Genomic DNA, 15,156 nt, shown 5'->3' on the forward strand with positions numbered 1-15,156 from the left:
ATTTGCGCTCTACACATGGATTGATTGTGGTATCAATTATCTCCACCCACGGCGGCAACTTGGGACTGATACAGTTACATGTAATTCTTCACTTGCATTTGCAATTGGAACTCAGGTAATCTTTAATCTTCAATTACCTGAATTGGCAATCTGTCATTCGTTCTTTCTATCATATACTAATATACAGCCACATATTATATATTTTTTCTCCGGTTTAGCACTGTGATTCTTTTCGTAATTTAAGCAAGTTATTGGTAAGTGTTGACCTTTGATAAACTATTGCTCAAGTACCTGTGGCCATCGCTATACTTTTGTTATACATAGAATGTTTGATTTGGTTATAAATTTCTTTCTCGCACAGCATATCCAATTAGACAAGCACTCGTGGGTAAATATTACGATTCAAATTACCATTTAGATTACAGGCTAATTAGCCATTAATGTTATCCATGGCTGTCTAATCACCGCACCACACTAATTTTCTTTATCGCTTTTATTTTCTCTCCTGAATCTGGAATTACTTTGATGCCATCACTGATATGGTAACTGCTTACATGCATTTCCTTTCGCTTATGATTGTTCATTTTACTTATTGTCATGCTAACTTGCAATTAATTTCTTATGATGCCATGCAATGTGCACTTAAAATTTGTCAATAACTTCCCTCTCTCCCCCCTTCTTTGTTCTACCTGGTTTGGCCGTTATTATATGTATGTAACAATTAACTGCACATGTAATTTTTCAATCAATTGACAATGCATGTACAGCCTCAGAGGAAGAGCTTTGCTCGAAACACGTGTCAGGCTGTAGAACGGAATTAAAAATACATTACAACTGTTTTGTTGTATTGTCTGTAACTTGGCGCAGTTCACTGGTTAAATTCACTCTGTTTTCTACTCAGGGTTCTTGGTCTAGGCACCCTCAAACTGGGGTATGGGGAAAATGCATAATCCGACACATAGTTGCTTCTTTCAATAGGCCCCTCCCACACTTTGCGTGGGGTCTTTCACAAGTCACTCGACTGCACGTAGAGACAGGACAAACTTGTGCAAAGAACCTTCAAGGACCCGTAAATGCATGCAAAATTGAGTTCCATGAATTGGTAAACAGACTTTTGCTCACTGAAAAGTGCACAAAGTCAATTTCAGGGTGCAGAAAATTCCATAAATCGGGTCCTAAGTGTTACTTTCTTTTTGACAAGTAAACATATGAAGCTGACAAAATGTTTTCCTTTTCTTACAGTGGACGCAAGGCAATCTCACTGCCTTATATTATCTGAAACAAGCCAACTGGAAACCCTCTTATGTGAAAGTCAAGAGTGGCCTCACTTTCTGTCATCAAAGCCACCCGTAGACCCAGAATGCACCTGGATCTCGTAAACATTTTCCTCAGTGGATGGTGTTTGCAAATGTGCAGATTCGAATTAAAACACAGTCCACGCAACACATGAATTAAACTACAGAAACATGTAGCTGTGGTTTCTGATCTTCATACGACCTCCTCCTGAATCCCAAATGCCAATTAATGTTGCCGGAGTTCCTTTTCTGTTGGTCAGAGCAATAGCTCCCCCTCCTTGCAGTGTACTGGACCTAGAGAGAACTGGAGGCGCCCGTCATGCACCTTACTTTCCATGTCTCTCTCGACCCATCTGTAATCGGCTTTATCAGGGAAGCCACGTGTCTTCTTATTTCCTGACATTTCCTCGCTATTGCTTCTCTGCAAATATTATTCACCTTTCATCGCTGCCCTCTCTTTCTGTTGCTATATGTCTAATGTCTCCAGTATCCTGTACTGTTATGGTACTTGTTGCTATGCATGGATTTACTCTGGAGCTCTCTTCAACCGAGTCCTGCATTTCCCCACACTTTATTTCAACATCTCTCCTTCTATCTTACTTACAAAGGTCTTCCACCTATTTTTAGCTTTGGTTATTAGGTGGCGCATTCGCACCACTTATAAGCCAAAACTATTGCATTGAAATTCTTCTACGAGTTATATGACATAGACGAGAGACACATATCTTGTGGGAGTGATTTGGTTATTTCTCCACCTATTGACTGCCCATGCTTATGCTAATCCCTATGGCAATTTCCACCCACCATCCCCCTTCCTAGCCACAAACCATCCTCCTAAGATCTCATAGAAGTATCTCTATCTAGCAGTAACACCAAACTTTGCCCTGACAGTGTTCGTGCTGAGCAGTTTGCTGGGAGTTAATGGCGTAATTTCAGTTGCAAATGAGATACTGGCATAATAAAGGCATTTTAACCAAATGTTCCTTCAGCCACTCGATTTATATCTGTTTCCTGCACGGCAGAACTGTTAAAAACAAGCATTGCCAAAGCCAACTGTTTTGGCTTGTATATAAATATTAGATATTTTCCAGGCACTGCTATCAGATGCCCAGGAAGAAACCCCATTTTGTAGCTGATGACATCTTATGGCCCAATAGTACCATTATGGCAGTGCCTGCCAAATGCATATCTCATGCCTACACAAACGCAAACACTGTTGCCTTTGGCAATGCTTGCTTTTCAATGTTTTGCTGACCCATCCAAGTTACTTTCCACTTCTTCAAACATTGCCTGACTAACCTGCATCTCAATTTGTGTTGGCGTATACTAATGTAGCACCCTCTTACCCTGACACGTACTCTCCACTTTCGTCACAGTGCTTTGATGGCATGAATTATGTCAGGAGGCGCTATATAAATGCAAGTTCCTTAAGTGCCAGGCTATTATGCAAGTCTATACAAAAAGGATGAGCATACTCGTCCTTGGCACTTAAGGGGTTAATAAAATGTGACTTCCTCTGCACCGTCACACTGTCAAGCTCAAGCTTTCAAATGGTGTTTTATCATTAATTTGTTGTTGCTTCTAACATACCCAGGACATTTGTACCACACATGTTCACCCCAAAAGGGTTAAATCTTGGCACTCACAGCAGATGTTTATTGTTGTCAAACCTCAGAAGGATGAAGGGCTGAATGGATCTGCTGGGATTCGAACCTGTGACCGTGAGGTCAAACACAGATCCCTGTAGTGGTAGTGGATGCATTCATCCGCTGTGTCACATACCCTGCTCTATAATGTTTTGCTGAAAATGATCTATTTATTCACACCTCCCTAATCTTTATGCGCCAAAAAAGACTTTTCTGCTCTATTCATTCATTCATTTAATGTTGTTTTGTAGAGTGCCAACTGTGAGTATAGCCGCTTACTAGCGCCCCATGTGGAAGGAGTGGGATAGGTAGCAGGAAGGGGAAGGGAAGAGGGGTTGGCACCTTTCCCACCTTGATCATTCTGGAACAGTTAAGTGCAAGGGAGGGGAGTGGGAAAAGTGTGAAAAACCAAAACACTATAGTACCGAGGTCCAAATAGCATGCGATCGAATAATCCTGTAAGTGCAAATGCGGGAGGCAATTAGAAGCTCTAGAGGTGACCAGAGGGGAAACATCACACCCAACCCTATCGGGGACACATTGCAGAGGCCCTATCAATTGTTCAGAAGGGCATCAAAGCAAAAGGGACTCTGTCGTGACCTCAGGGAAGTGCACAGATTGTCCTATAAGGAACCCTTAGTAGACTTTCCTCAAATTTCTTATTCCTAAATCAGGCTGGGGTAGTGCAAAGGCGCTTGCTGATCTTAAGACTCTGGGTGGGGAAGAACTGGTGAGATTCCATTGGAAGACGCCTGGCCCGACACCCCGGCTTGTCTACGGGGAGCAAGTGCAGGGTTTGTGAATCATTTGAAGGTGGTAAGATGTGGTTTGCGGTCTCAGTTCCAGGATCAGCCTGGCCGCCTTATTCTTGATAACTTATAAAAGGTGGATCATTTGAGGGCTGACGAGATGTGGTCCCTGGGTCTCAGGGCCAGCATCAGCCTGGGGGCCTTTTCCTCAGTAAGTCATAATTTCAGAATCATTTGAGGGCTGGTCAGATGTGGTTCCAAGGTCTCAGGCCCCGGATCAGCCTTGCCGCTTTATTCTTAACAACTTGCAAATGATTAATCATTTGAGGCGGTGGAACGTTATTCTAGGTCAAAGGCACATTATTCTTGATAACTTGTAATTGGTAAATCATTTTAGGGCTGGTCAGATGTGGCTCCAGGGTCTCAGGCCCCGGATCACCCGTGCCACTTTGTTCTTGATAACTTGTAGATAGTGAATCATTTGAGGATGGTTATTCCTGGGTCTCCGTCCCAGGATCATCCTGGATGTCTAATTCCTTATGACTTGTAATTGATTAATCATTTGAGGGCTGACGAGATGTGGTCCCTGGGTCTCAGGGCCAGCATCAGCCTGGGGGCCTTTTCCTCAGTAAGTCATAATTTCAGAATCATTTGAGGGCTGGTCAGATGTGGTTCCAAGGTCTCAGGCCCCAGATCAGCCTTGCCGCTTTATTCTTAAAAACTTGCAAATGATGAATCATTTGAGGCGGTGGAACGTTATTCTAGGTCACAGGCACAGCATCAGCCTGGCCGCCTTTCATTTTATTCTGTAAAACCGGTTTCAAGATCAGGATTTTAGGTCCTGATTCACAGAAGCGTTTTATAATAGCGCAATTCCTTTGGAAAACACTCTGTGAATCAGGCCCTTAATCTTTACAACATTAATCTCTAAATCCAAACCATCACATTTCCAGCCAATGTGTTCAATGACCTCTGCAGCCCAAAGGGTGTCTGGTCAAACAGCACCAATCGTTAGCATAAGCCACGTACTGAATTGGTATTGAGCACAGGCGAGGCGGACAAGCGTTTGCTGTAGACATGGAACAGTTCAAATCGATTATGTAAAAATTAAATAAAAATGGCGCTAAAACACAACTTGGCGGAGACCTCAGTATGTATTTATAAAACGGGAATAGTTTCCTTCTGGTCGAGCCGTACTTTAAACCTAATATTTCAGTGCAAAGGCGCTAAGATATTGACCTGATTTCTGTTGTAGTTTCTCCAAAGTGTGTGGTCTCAGGCCCAGGATCATCCTGGCCACCTTCTTCATGCTCACATGTAACTTGTGAATACTTTGAGGGCAAATGAGATGTGGTGCCTGGATCTCGGGCCCAGGGTCAGCATAGGTGTCTGATCTATATTTATAAAAGCGAAAATGTGTGGGTTTGTGGCATGGCGAAGCGTTGTTCCTTTTCCACACCATTTCACCAATCTTTACCAACATTTTCATAATTATCTATTAGTACACTCCGGACATTGATGGCTACATAACATTTGGACACCCCACCCCTTTCCCTGGATTTCAGCACCTTCACATATGAGATGGTTGCCTGAAATTGACGAAACATCAATGCGGTCCTTAACCCTAGAATGCTTGGTTTCTGGGACATTTGCACTGCAATGCACCAAAATAGACTGCACCATGCAGGGGGCATGGCAGCAGTGGGGAGAGAGCACAGTTGGTCCCAGTTTGCAGCAGCACACCAACTCTCACCTCACCACAACGTCTGCTCTTGGGTATGTCAGCCAGCCACTCGCGCCCATTCTCAGTGCAGTTTACTTCAGAATGCAAAGCACATAAAGTGATAAGCAAATCGGATCAGCGACCTACATGGTTGGATCATTGATTTTCAACAATTGATGAGAGTGTTGCTAGTTCTTGATACATTTTAATTTGTTAATTATTTGTGGGTGGTGAAATGTGGCTCCTGGGTCTCAGGACCAGGATCAGCTCGGCTGCCTTATTTTCAGTAACTCATAGTTGGTGAATCATTTGAGAGCTAGTCAGATGTGGTTCCAGGGTCTCAGGCCCAGGATCAGCATTGCAGCCTTATTCTTAATAACTGGCAATCAGTGAATCATTTAAGGATGGTGAGATGTGGTTCCTGGGTCTCAGGGCCAGGATCAGCCTTGCAGCCTTATTCTTAATATCTTGCAATTGGTGAATCATTTGAGGATGGTGAGATGTGGTTCCTGGGTCTCAGGCCCAGGATCAGCCCGGCTGTCTTATTCTTGATGAGTTCCAATTCGTGACTCATTTGAGGGCAGAGAAATGTGACTCCTGGTTCTCAGTTACAGGATGAATCTGGCCACCTTATTCTTGGTAACCTATAATTGGTGAATCTTGTAAGGGCTGGTGAGATTTGGCCTCTGGGTCCCAGGCCCTGGATCAGACTGGCTACCTTTTTCTTGATAACCTGTAATTGGTAAATCATTTGAGTGTCGGTGAGATGTTTTTCCTGAGGCTCAGAAACAGTATCAGACTGGTTGCCTTCTTCTTGATAGCCAGTAATTGGTGAATCATTTGAGGGCTGGTTAGATGAGGTTACTGGCACTCAGGCCCAGGATCAGCCTATCTGCCTTATTCTTCATAACTTGTAATTGGTGAATCATTTGAGGGCTGGTGAGATGTGGTTCCAGGGTCTCAGGCCCCGGATCACCCGTGCCACCTTGTTCTTGATAACTTGTAGTTAGTGAATCATTTGAGGACGGTAGAATGTTAGTTCTGGGTCTCAGGGACAGGCTCAGCCTTGCCACCTGTTTCTTGATAAGTTGTAATTAGTGAATCATTTGAGGTGGGTGGAATGTTATTCTGGGTCTCAGTCCCAGGATCATCCTGGTTGCCTTATTCCTGATAACGTGTAATTGATTAATCATTTGAGGGCTGGTGAGATGTGGTTCTAGGGTATCAGGCCCAGGATCAACCTGTTCACTTTATTTGTAACTTGTAATTGGTGAATATTTCAAGTCTGGTGAGATGTGGTTCCTGACTTTCAGGCGCAGGATCAGACTGACCACCTTATTAATGGTCACTTGTAACTGGTGAATCATTTGAATGTAATGAGATGTGGTGTCTGGGTCTCAAGCCCAGGATCAGCCTAGCCATCGTATTCTTGATCAATTCTATTTTTATTTTTTATATTTTTTATTGCGATTTTGTTTATGCTAAAACCTTTCACAAACAACCACAATTCACATTTACAAAATATGAAATTTAAAACACAAATTCATAATGACAATTCACAATCATGCATTCACTATTAGCTAAAAAGGTTTACACAAAAATGTATTTAACAAAAGCTAAAACTGCTATTGACAGCGAGATCTCTTCAGCCCTGAGAAATCACTTCCAAAACTGGTCTGTCTGTAAACTTGTCTCATTGCGTACGAATTTCATCAACCATCGTTTACACTTGGCAAATAAAACAACACATTCAATGAGTAAATGTTTAATAGTCACAACGTAAATTTTACAAATCCGCTCTAAGAGTATGGTTTTTAGCACCAATAATTTCATTTCTTAAAAATACATTCATTTTTAGTCTAATAAAATAATTTCTAAAAGCTCAGGATGGGTATGGAAGTAGATGACAAGAGATCTCATTAAAGAATTTTAATTCAGCCCAAGAATGATAAAACAAATGATATCTCATGATACACTGTCTGTTAATAATCCAGTCTTGTAGGCTTATTTTCTAATTTATTGGTCCGGATTGTGTGCTTATTCTTCTACATTGGAATCAATATAAGATCACATGTTAGATCAGGCCAACAACCATTGATTAAAAACTTGACAGGATTTGTTGATGGCTAAATCGTGAAGGACAATAAAAAAGGGCAATTTGGGGGAGGAGACAATACCTTAAAAAATAGCTGCATCCTTTTCCAATCCACTGAAAATGATACAGATAAGAGGGCGAGTTCCTGCCTAATAACGCTCATAGGACCCCATTTGGGAGACTTATGCTTCCCTGCCATAACAGAGTATCTAATTATCTCCACTCCAAACATGATGACAAAGTTTCAGGCCCATACGTTAGAGTAATCAATACTTTTAATTTATAAAATCTAATTAGCGAAATAATGGAAAGCAACCAAATCTCTGGTCAAGAATTTTCCTTTGGGCTGCATAACCTTTAATTACAGGGTGTACACATCTATAAACGTGTGTATCGCCTGGTCTAAAAAAGAAATTAGCACCCAGGTTATATTAAATTGATCTACCACTTCAATCTTTTGTCCCGCTAGGTGCCAAATAAAACCTTTCATTTTTTTCTGTATAACTGCTTACAAGATCAGGATTTTAGGTCCTGATTCACAGAAGCGTTTCGGAATAGCGCAATCCCTTTGGAAAACACTCTGTGAATCAGGCCCTTAATCTTTACAACATTAATCTCTAAATCCAAATCATCAAATTACCAGCCAATGCGTTCAATGACCTCTGCAGCCCAAAGGGTCAAACAGCACCAATCGTTAGCATAAGCCACGTACTGAATTGTTATTGAGCCCAGACGAGGCGGACAAGCGTTTGCTGTAGACATGGAACAGTTCAAATCGATTATGTAAAAATTAAATAAAAATGGCACTAAAACACAACTTGACGGAGACCTCGTTATGAATTTATAAAACGGGAATAGTTTCCTTCCTGGTCGAGCCGTTCTTTAAACCTAGTATTTCAGTGCAAAGGCACTAAGCTATTGAACTGATTTCTGTTGTAGTTTCTCCAAAGTGTGTGGTCTCAGGCCCAGGATCATCCTGGCCACCTTCTTCATGCTCACATGTAACTTGTGAATACTTTGAGGGCAAATGAGATGTGGTGCCTGGATCTCGGGCCCAGGGTCAGCATATGTGTCTGATCTATATTTATAAAAGCGAAAATGTGTGGGTTTGTGGCATGGCGAAGTGTTGTTCCTTTTCCACACCATTTCACCAATCTTTACCAACATTTTCATAATTACCTATTGGTACACTCCGGACATTGCAGGCTACATAACATTTGGACACCCCACCCCTTTCCCTGGATTTCAGCACCTTCACACATGAGATGGTTGCCTGAAATCGGCGAAACATCAATGTGGTCATAGATGGACCGGTCCTTAACCCTAGAATGCTTGGTTTCTAGGACATTTGCACTGCAATGCACCAAAATGGACTGCACCATGCAGGGGGCGTGGCAGCAAGTGGGGAGAGAGCACAGTAGGTCCAGTATGCAGAAGCACACCAACTCTCACCTCCCCACAACGTCTTCTCCTGGGTATGTCAGCCAGCCACTCACGCCCATTCTCAGTGCAGTTTACTTCAGAATGCAAAGCACATAAAGTGATAAGCAAATCGGATCAGCGACCTACATGGTTGGCTCATTGATTTTCAACAATTGATGAGAGTGTTGCTAGTTCTTGATACATTTTAATTCGTTAATTATTTGAGGGTCGTGAAATGTGGCTCCTGGGTCTCAGGACCAGGATCAGCTCGGTTGCCTTATTTTCAGTAACTTATAATTGGTGAATCATTTGAGAGCTAGTCAGATGTGGTTCCAGGGTCTCAGGCCCAGGATCAGCCTTGCAGCCTTATTCTTAATAACTGGCAATTGGTGAATAATTTGAGGATGGTGAGATGTGGTTCCTGGGTCTCAGGGCCAGGATCAGCCTGGCTGTCTTATTCTTGATGAGTTCCAATTTGTGACTCATTTGAGGGCAGAGAAATGTGACTCCTGGTTCTCAGTTACAGGATGAATCTGGCCACCTTATTCTTGGTAACCTATAATTGGTGAATCTTGTAAGGGCTGGTGAGATTTGACCTCTGCGTCTCAGGCCCTGGATCAGACTGGCTGCCTTTTCCTTGATAACCTGTAATTGGTAAATCATTTGAGGGTTGGTGAGATGTTTTTCCTGAGGCTCAGAAACAGGATCAGTCTGGTTGCCTTCTTCTTGATAGCCAGTAATTGGTGAATCATTTGAGGGCTGGTTAGATGTGGTTCCTGGCACTCAGGCCCAGGAGCAGCCTATCTGCCTTATTCTTCATAACTAGTAATTGGTGAATCATTGAGGGTGATATAACATGTGGTTCCTGCATCTCAAGCCCAGGATCATCCTGATAGCTTGTAATTGGTGTATTATGGGGCAGTTAAATGTGGTTCCAGGGTCGCGGGATCGGCCTGGCCACCTTATTCATGATCACTTGTAATTGGTGAATCATTTGACAGCAAATGACATGGGGTGCCTGGATCTCAAGCCCAGGATCATCCTAGCCACCTAATTCTCGATACATTGTAACTGGTGAATCATTTGTTAGCTAGTGAGATGTGGCTCCAGGTTATCAGGCCCTGGATCAGTCTGGCTGCCTTATTCTTCATAACTTGCAATTAGTGAATCAATCTTTTGCCGAGACCAAGGTAAAGACTAGTACAGTAATCAATTCAGAACACCTTTCAGCAGAAGAGGGTGATTTGTAGGTGCTGTTTGGGCTCTGAAAGGCAATGGGGGCAATGCCTTTAAAAGCAATGGGCTGGCAAGATGGCTGGGAATCTGTAAGAGTACAAGGCCTGGGTAGCCCAAAGGTACCCTGTTTCCAGAAGCAAGTTACCTCGCTGGACCCCTTGTACAATTCACTTTCTGGTTAGTGCTCTTAGATTTATTTTAGAAGGCTGAAGGCTACTGCAACCCTGTTGTGACCAGGGAGTCTCGTTCCCTGTAGGTTCCTCTTAAAATGGCGACCTAGTTGGAAATTCCAGTGGTACACCACAACAGGGATGTTTTTACCTGGTAAGCATGGAAATAGGTTTGTGCACTAAGTATGTTCATAGTCTTCCTGAGGCCTCCTGGGACAGAAATGATAAATAAATGAGACATACGTGTATCTTTCTGTGTCTCCAGGGGGTCATCAACTATAATGGAACTTCATTGGCCACCTCTAGAGTATCACCTTTCAAGGCAGCTGCATTATGCACACATCAGTCACCTGGCAAATAAAACCCACTATCTCCGGTGGTCAAAACATCACTTGACCTGGCCATACAGGAACCACAGAGGTGCAAAACAGAAAGGAGCCGGAAAGAAGCCTCCTGTAACTGAACCTGGAGGTAATGCAGGCTTGAAGGGGAACCGCATTAGACTCTGATACAGACTCTTTGCTTAGAGTGAGCCCTAGGACCCCAGATAACTGGCTTAGAAGGAAGACCATTGTTCCTAGCAAAGGCTGTCTGCTTAGAAGATACGTCAGTCTTGCCGCCGGTTCGTTGCAGCCAGATATTGCGCTTCCATCAATGAAAGTATTGAACGCAGAAGAGCAGGTTGCTGGCCTCTAACGCAGACCTTATGTGGTAGATTTGGGTTTCCTTAGTGTCCCAATCATGGTCCAGTCCTTTGTTGAAAAATGAAGGTGGTGATGGGTCCCAATTAGATCAAATAATTGAGGATCCTCATTTGGCTGTACTCACATAAAGGGATCATGTTCCTTGAGAAAGATTTCAAAATATACTCTCTGGCAGTCACCATTGAAGAATAACACATCCATATGTATTCATCCTTGAAAATGTTACGCTCTACTGTGCAAGCGGGTCCAGTAGGCATTCTCAGTGACCAAGACCCACTTTCGAAAGCACCGGGGTGAGAATTTACAACACTTTATAATCCCAAAAAAGAGGGATGCCGCCCCCACGGAGAGCAACAGAATGTAGAGCCATGAGCTTCCCTCTGGGTACAGACCCCACCCCTGTAGACTCTGCCAAACATTCACTAGCCCCTCTGGAGACACACCATGAACGACCAATGCCCTCTTGTAACTGCAAAGTCCAACCCAGGTGCCCAAACTGTCAAAGCGCTCATCGTGCCGGAAGGAGAGGTTGGCGGCCAATGCAAGAAAGCCAAAGTAGACGTCATCCAGTGGAAAGACAGGCAGCCAGGTGGATGCCTGATAGAGGGCGGGGATGAAGGCACCGGAAATTATGAATCCACCCCCCGACACGGAGAACGGGTAAAGTGGGTAGGGAAACAAGGGCTCACTGACCCTATACTTCCCTGTGTACATCACAACAGACTCATTCTGGATGCTTCCATGGATGGCACCTGATGCGTTAGGAGTCTCCTTCATGTACCGCACCACTGCCTCAGTGTTCACAAACTCGTTGTCATCACCTGCAGAAGTAATACAAGGTCATTAGTATGACCGGCTGACCAGCAGCTACAAGATGTAGGTAAACTGGGTGGCTGCGGTAATTTATAGAACTTATGAAGTCCTCAGAGCTACTGGAAGTTCTTCTCACTGAACCCTCTGATTGGTTAATTGCACACCTTTTAATGAGGAATCATAAAGACACCTACCGTGAGGGAATTTACCCAAATGCCTTCTTGGGGAGAAGGGGAAACCATAACACAGCGCTTCTAATGGGACAGGTGAATTATATACCAGAAGAAAAACCATAGGATCTGCACACCAGGATCCTCATGTTGACTTTAGTGCTAAATATTACAGTTCTGTGAAAACGCCTGCGGACAAGCTCTCTGTATGTTTACAGCAACCCATGCCATTTTTGCTGTCATTTTTCAGAGGGACGGGGCATAGAGCTGGAAAAACTTTGTGCACGTTTCACTGCTGCATAAGGGGGGAATTGAAAGGAACTCCCGCACTCACATCTGATTTTGATATGGGCGGAGAAGCTTGAATCCCTATGGATTTCCACATGTTTTGGAATCCACAGGGATTTATGGTAATGAAGAACGACATGTCTATAAATGGAGGGCGCCATTACTATTCATGGCTGTGCAAGCAAGCGCCAAGTAGTGGTGTAAAAGTATTTTCCAGTTGCATGGTAAAAGGCACAGGCACCCGAGAACCACTTGGAGTCCAGTGTCCTTTCTCGCCACTAGCCTGCAAGTGGGGACGGCGAATCCTAAGACAACACACCCAGAGGGAAGGGGGAACCACAAAGTAGCAGACCTTGTGCAAAAAGGCTGTACTCTAGAGCATATATAGACAGAAGGATGAGCCAAACAGCAGTGTCCCCAGCGGATGGTCAATCCATATGCTAGCAGCAGACATATTACCCAGAATACATGCAGCAGCAGACATAGGTAGGAGGGGGAAACATACACTAACATGCCTAGAAGTAATGGGGATCCCACCCAGTGGCCGACGTCTCAGAAAGAGGAACAATACAGCAGCACATGTACAGGTGATGAGCAATCACATGGCTGAGTAGCAAAGGTCAGATCAACTGCAAGTCAAGCGATATACTCGCCTATGCGGGCACCATTGTTAGGGCAGAAGATCACAATCCTAGAGCGAGGCAGACAACTGGACATGTAGAGCGAACGCATGAAGGTGTCGGCTCTGCGGCGCAACCCAGGGGCCTGGTGCAGTGCATCACTGCTTGTTGTGGGCTAGCGAGTGGCCAGTGTACTATGGAGAGAATAGAGTCTTTCACATTGGGCACTCCTGAATGTCTGCCTCGGTATGAGACAGGAGCTGGTGTGGTTCGACCTGGAGGAGAAGATGAATCTTGATTAACCTTACATCACAGGACATGCACATACCTAGAGGCAACAGGCAATCATGCATAAGCATGCATGCAGGGCAGAAGGACCCCCACAATACAGGGACCTAGAGTGAAGGGGACAACCATACATCAGAAATAGTTATTTTCTATTTATAGACGTTACGCCTCATTCTTAAAAAGATGATTAGTAAAACTCTTGAATCATAATTTGGGGTGTGCAGGGGAGAGAAGGCATCTGCTGGGTTCTTGAGATTCTTGTCATATTCTGGAGGAAATAACTCGGCAAAGAGCAGGATAGACGCAGCGACAATAACCTTTAGGTGGGGCAATGAGTCCAGGGTCCCACTAAGAGATACCAGCTCGCCATATCCTAAAAATAAAGTTACAAAGTTCATTTTCAAAAGAGATTTCAATCTATTCATCAACCTCTGCTTTCATTTATTCATTTAAACAGGATATTTGACATCATGCAGCATAAAGCCGCATCATCCCCCACTGTATACACGTACACATCAGGGCAGTGCTTCCTTGCCATCTTTCTTTGGGAAGCTATTTTGGACAGTCCAGCCATTCTAGGTTATCGTTATGGAACTCCCGGCTTTGAGCATGGAAATAAAGCGTCATACCTTTAAATATAAAATCTGCCTCCTTGCAGTTATGGTGGACCCACTCTATGAAGCAGCGCTCCTTCAGCGACAGGTTGTGGTGGCTTTCTGTGAAGTCCCAGAGCAAAATGTCATGGTACTCCTTGATCTCCTCAGCTACCAACTGCATGGGCCGTGTGCTATTGGTGTCATTGGTGGTGGCCATCAAGAAAAGGGCCTTGACATGGTATCCGAGCACCGACCGTTCCACAGCCCACGTCTGACGCAGAGCCGCCCTACGGACAGAAGACAGTCATAATCAGCAGGGGCTTGCCACCAGGGGACCAACAGAAACCAGCCTCCTGGGCCAGGACCTTGCAGTTGTAAAACTGCAGGGACGGGAACTCTTCTTTAAAGATGGAGTGGTTGAGGTGGTAAGTGAATCTGTGGTCAGTGAGCGAAGCAGATCTCCGCCATGCTGGGTGGAATGTTTGGGTCTCAGGGAACAAGGTGTCAGATCTTCTTGAGGTGGTGCTAGTGTGCCACTGGGGTTTGGAGATCATTGCAGATAAGAGTAGAGACAAGAAGAGAATGACGACAAGGGCAAGAAGGGCACTAATCAGAATCTGCTTCCTCTTAGATCCCATGCTGCATTCTCCTTACCTGAGGATACAAAATATACATTAGACAAGGCTGTTTCTATAGAGGACAATCCACCAAACCGTACGTGACACAAAGATCTGAAAAGCTTGATACATATTAAGTGACGAGTGACAGCCCACGAGACGTTGACCTTATATAATTTCTCCTCTGAAGAAGATGTGCAAGGCCTTGGACAAAACCTGGGAAAAAAAAATATTCCTGATGAAGGTGAGAATCAGGCTAAATATTAAGCAGACAAGTAGGGGCTGTATGGAGTATATGAAATTAAAACTTCAATTGATGTGCCCCAATGGGATGTTTCTGGAAGAACATGGGGAACTTGGAGACATGCGTTTGCCTTCAGATCACAAGATGATCCTCATTGCGGTGTTCATGATCAATTATTGGTTTGCATCTGTGTTGTGTTCCATCAATAACAGATTTCCAGTGAATTGGTAAACGGAGAATTCAAAATGTTTACATACAGGTTCCAATTAGTGCAATTTTCAGAACATTTTCTGGAATAAATTGGATAATAATGCATAGGATATGAAGGTGAACAAGAGATATTAAAATACAGGACCCAGGGGGGGCTTCACTCACCACACATGTATGTGCCCAGCAGAAAATGTTTTATCCTGTAGAAACGTTTGGGACATAGTCAACAAATATGTGTGGGGCATCACTCAAACAGTGCCTGAGAAAGTG

The 15,156-nt window shown here is 43.9% G+C and overlaps 1 pseudogene; it reads right to left on the bottom strand.

The window, feature by feature from the left end:
* Positions 1-11,262: 11,262 nt before the first annotated feature.
* Positions 11,263-14,459, bottom strand: LOC138462936 (beta-1,3-galactosyltransferase 5-like; annotated as a pseudogene).
* Between the last annotated feature and the right edge of the window lie 697 nt (positions 14,460-15,156).

This window comes from Ambystoma mexicanum, chromosome 1p, assembly GCF_040938575.1.
Source record: "Ambystoma mexicanum isolate Mex_15411 chromosome 1p, UKY_AmexF1_1, whole genome shotgun sequence".
NCBI lineage: Eukaryota > Metazoa > Chordata > Amphibia > Caudata > Ambystomatidae > Ambystoma > Ambystoma mexicanum.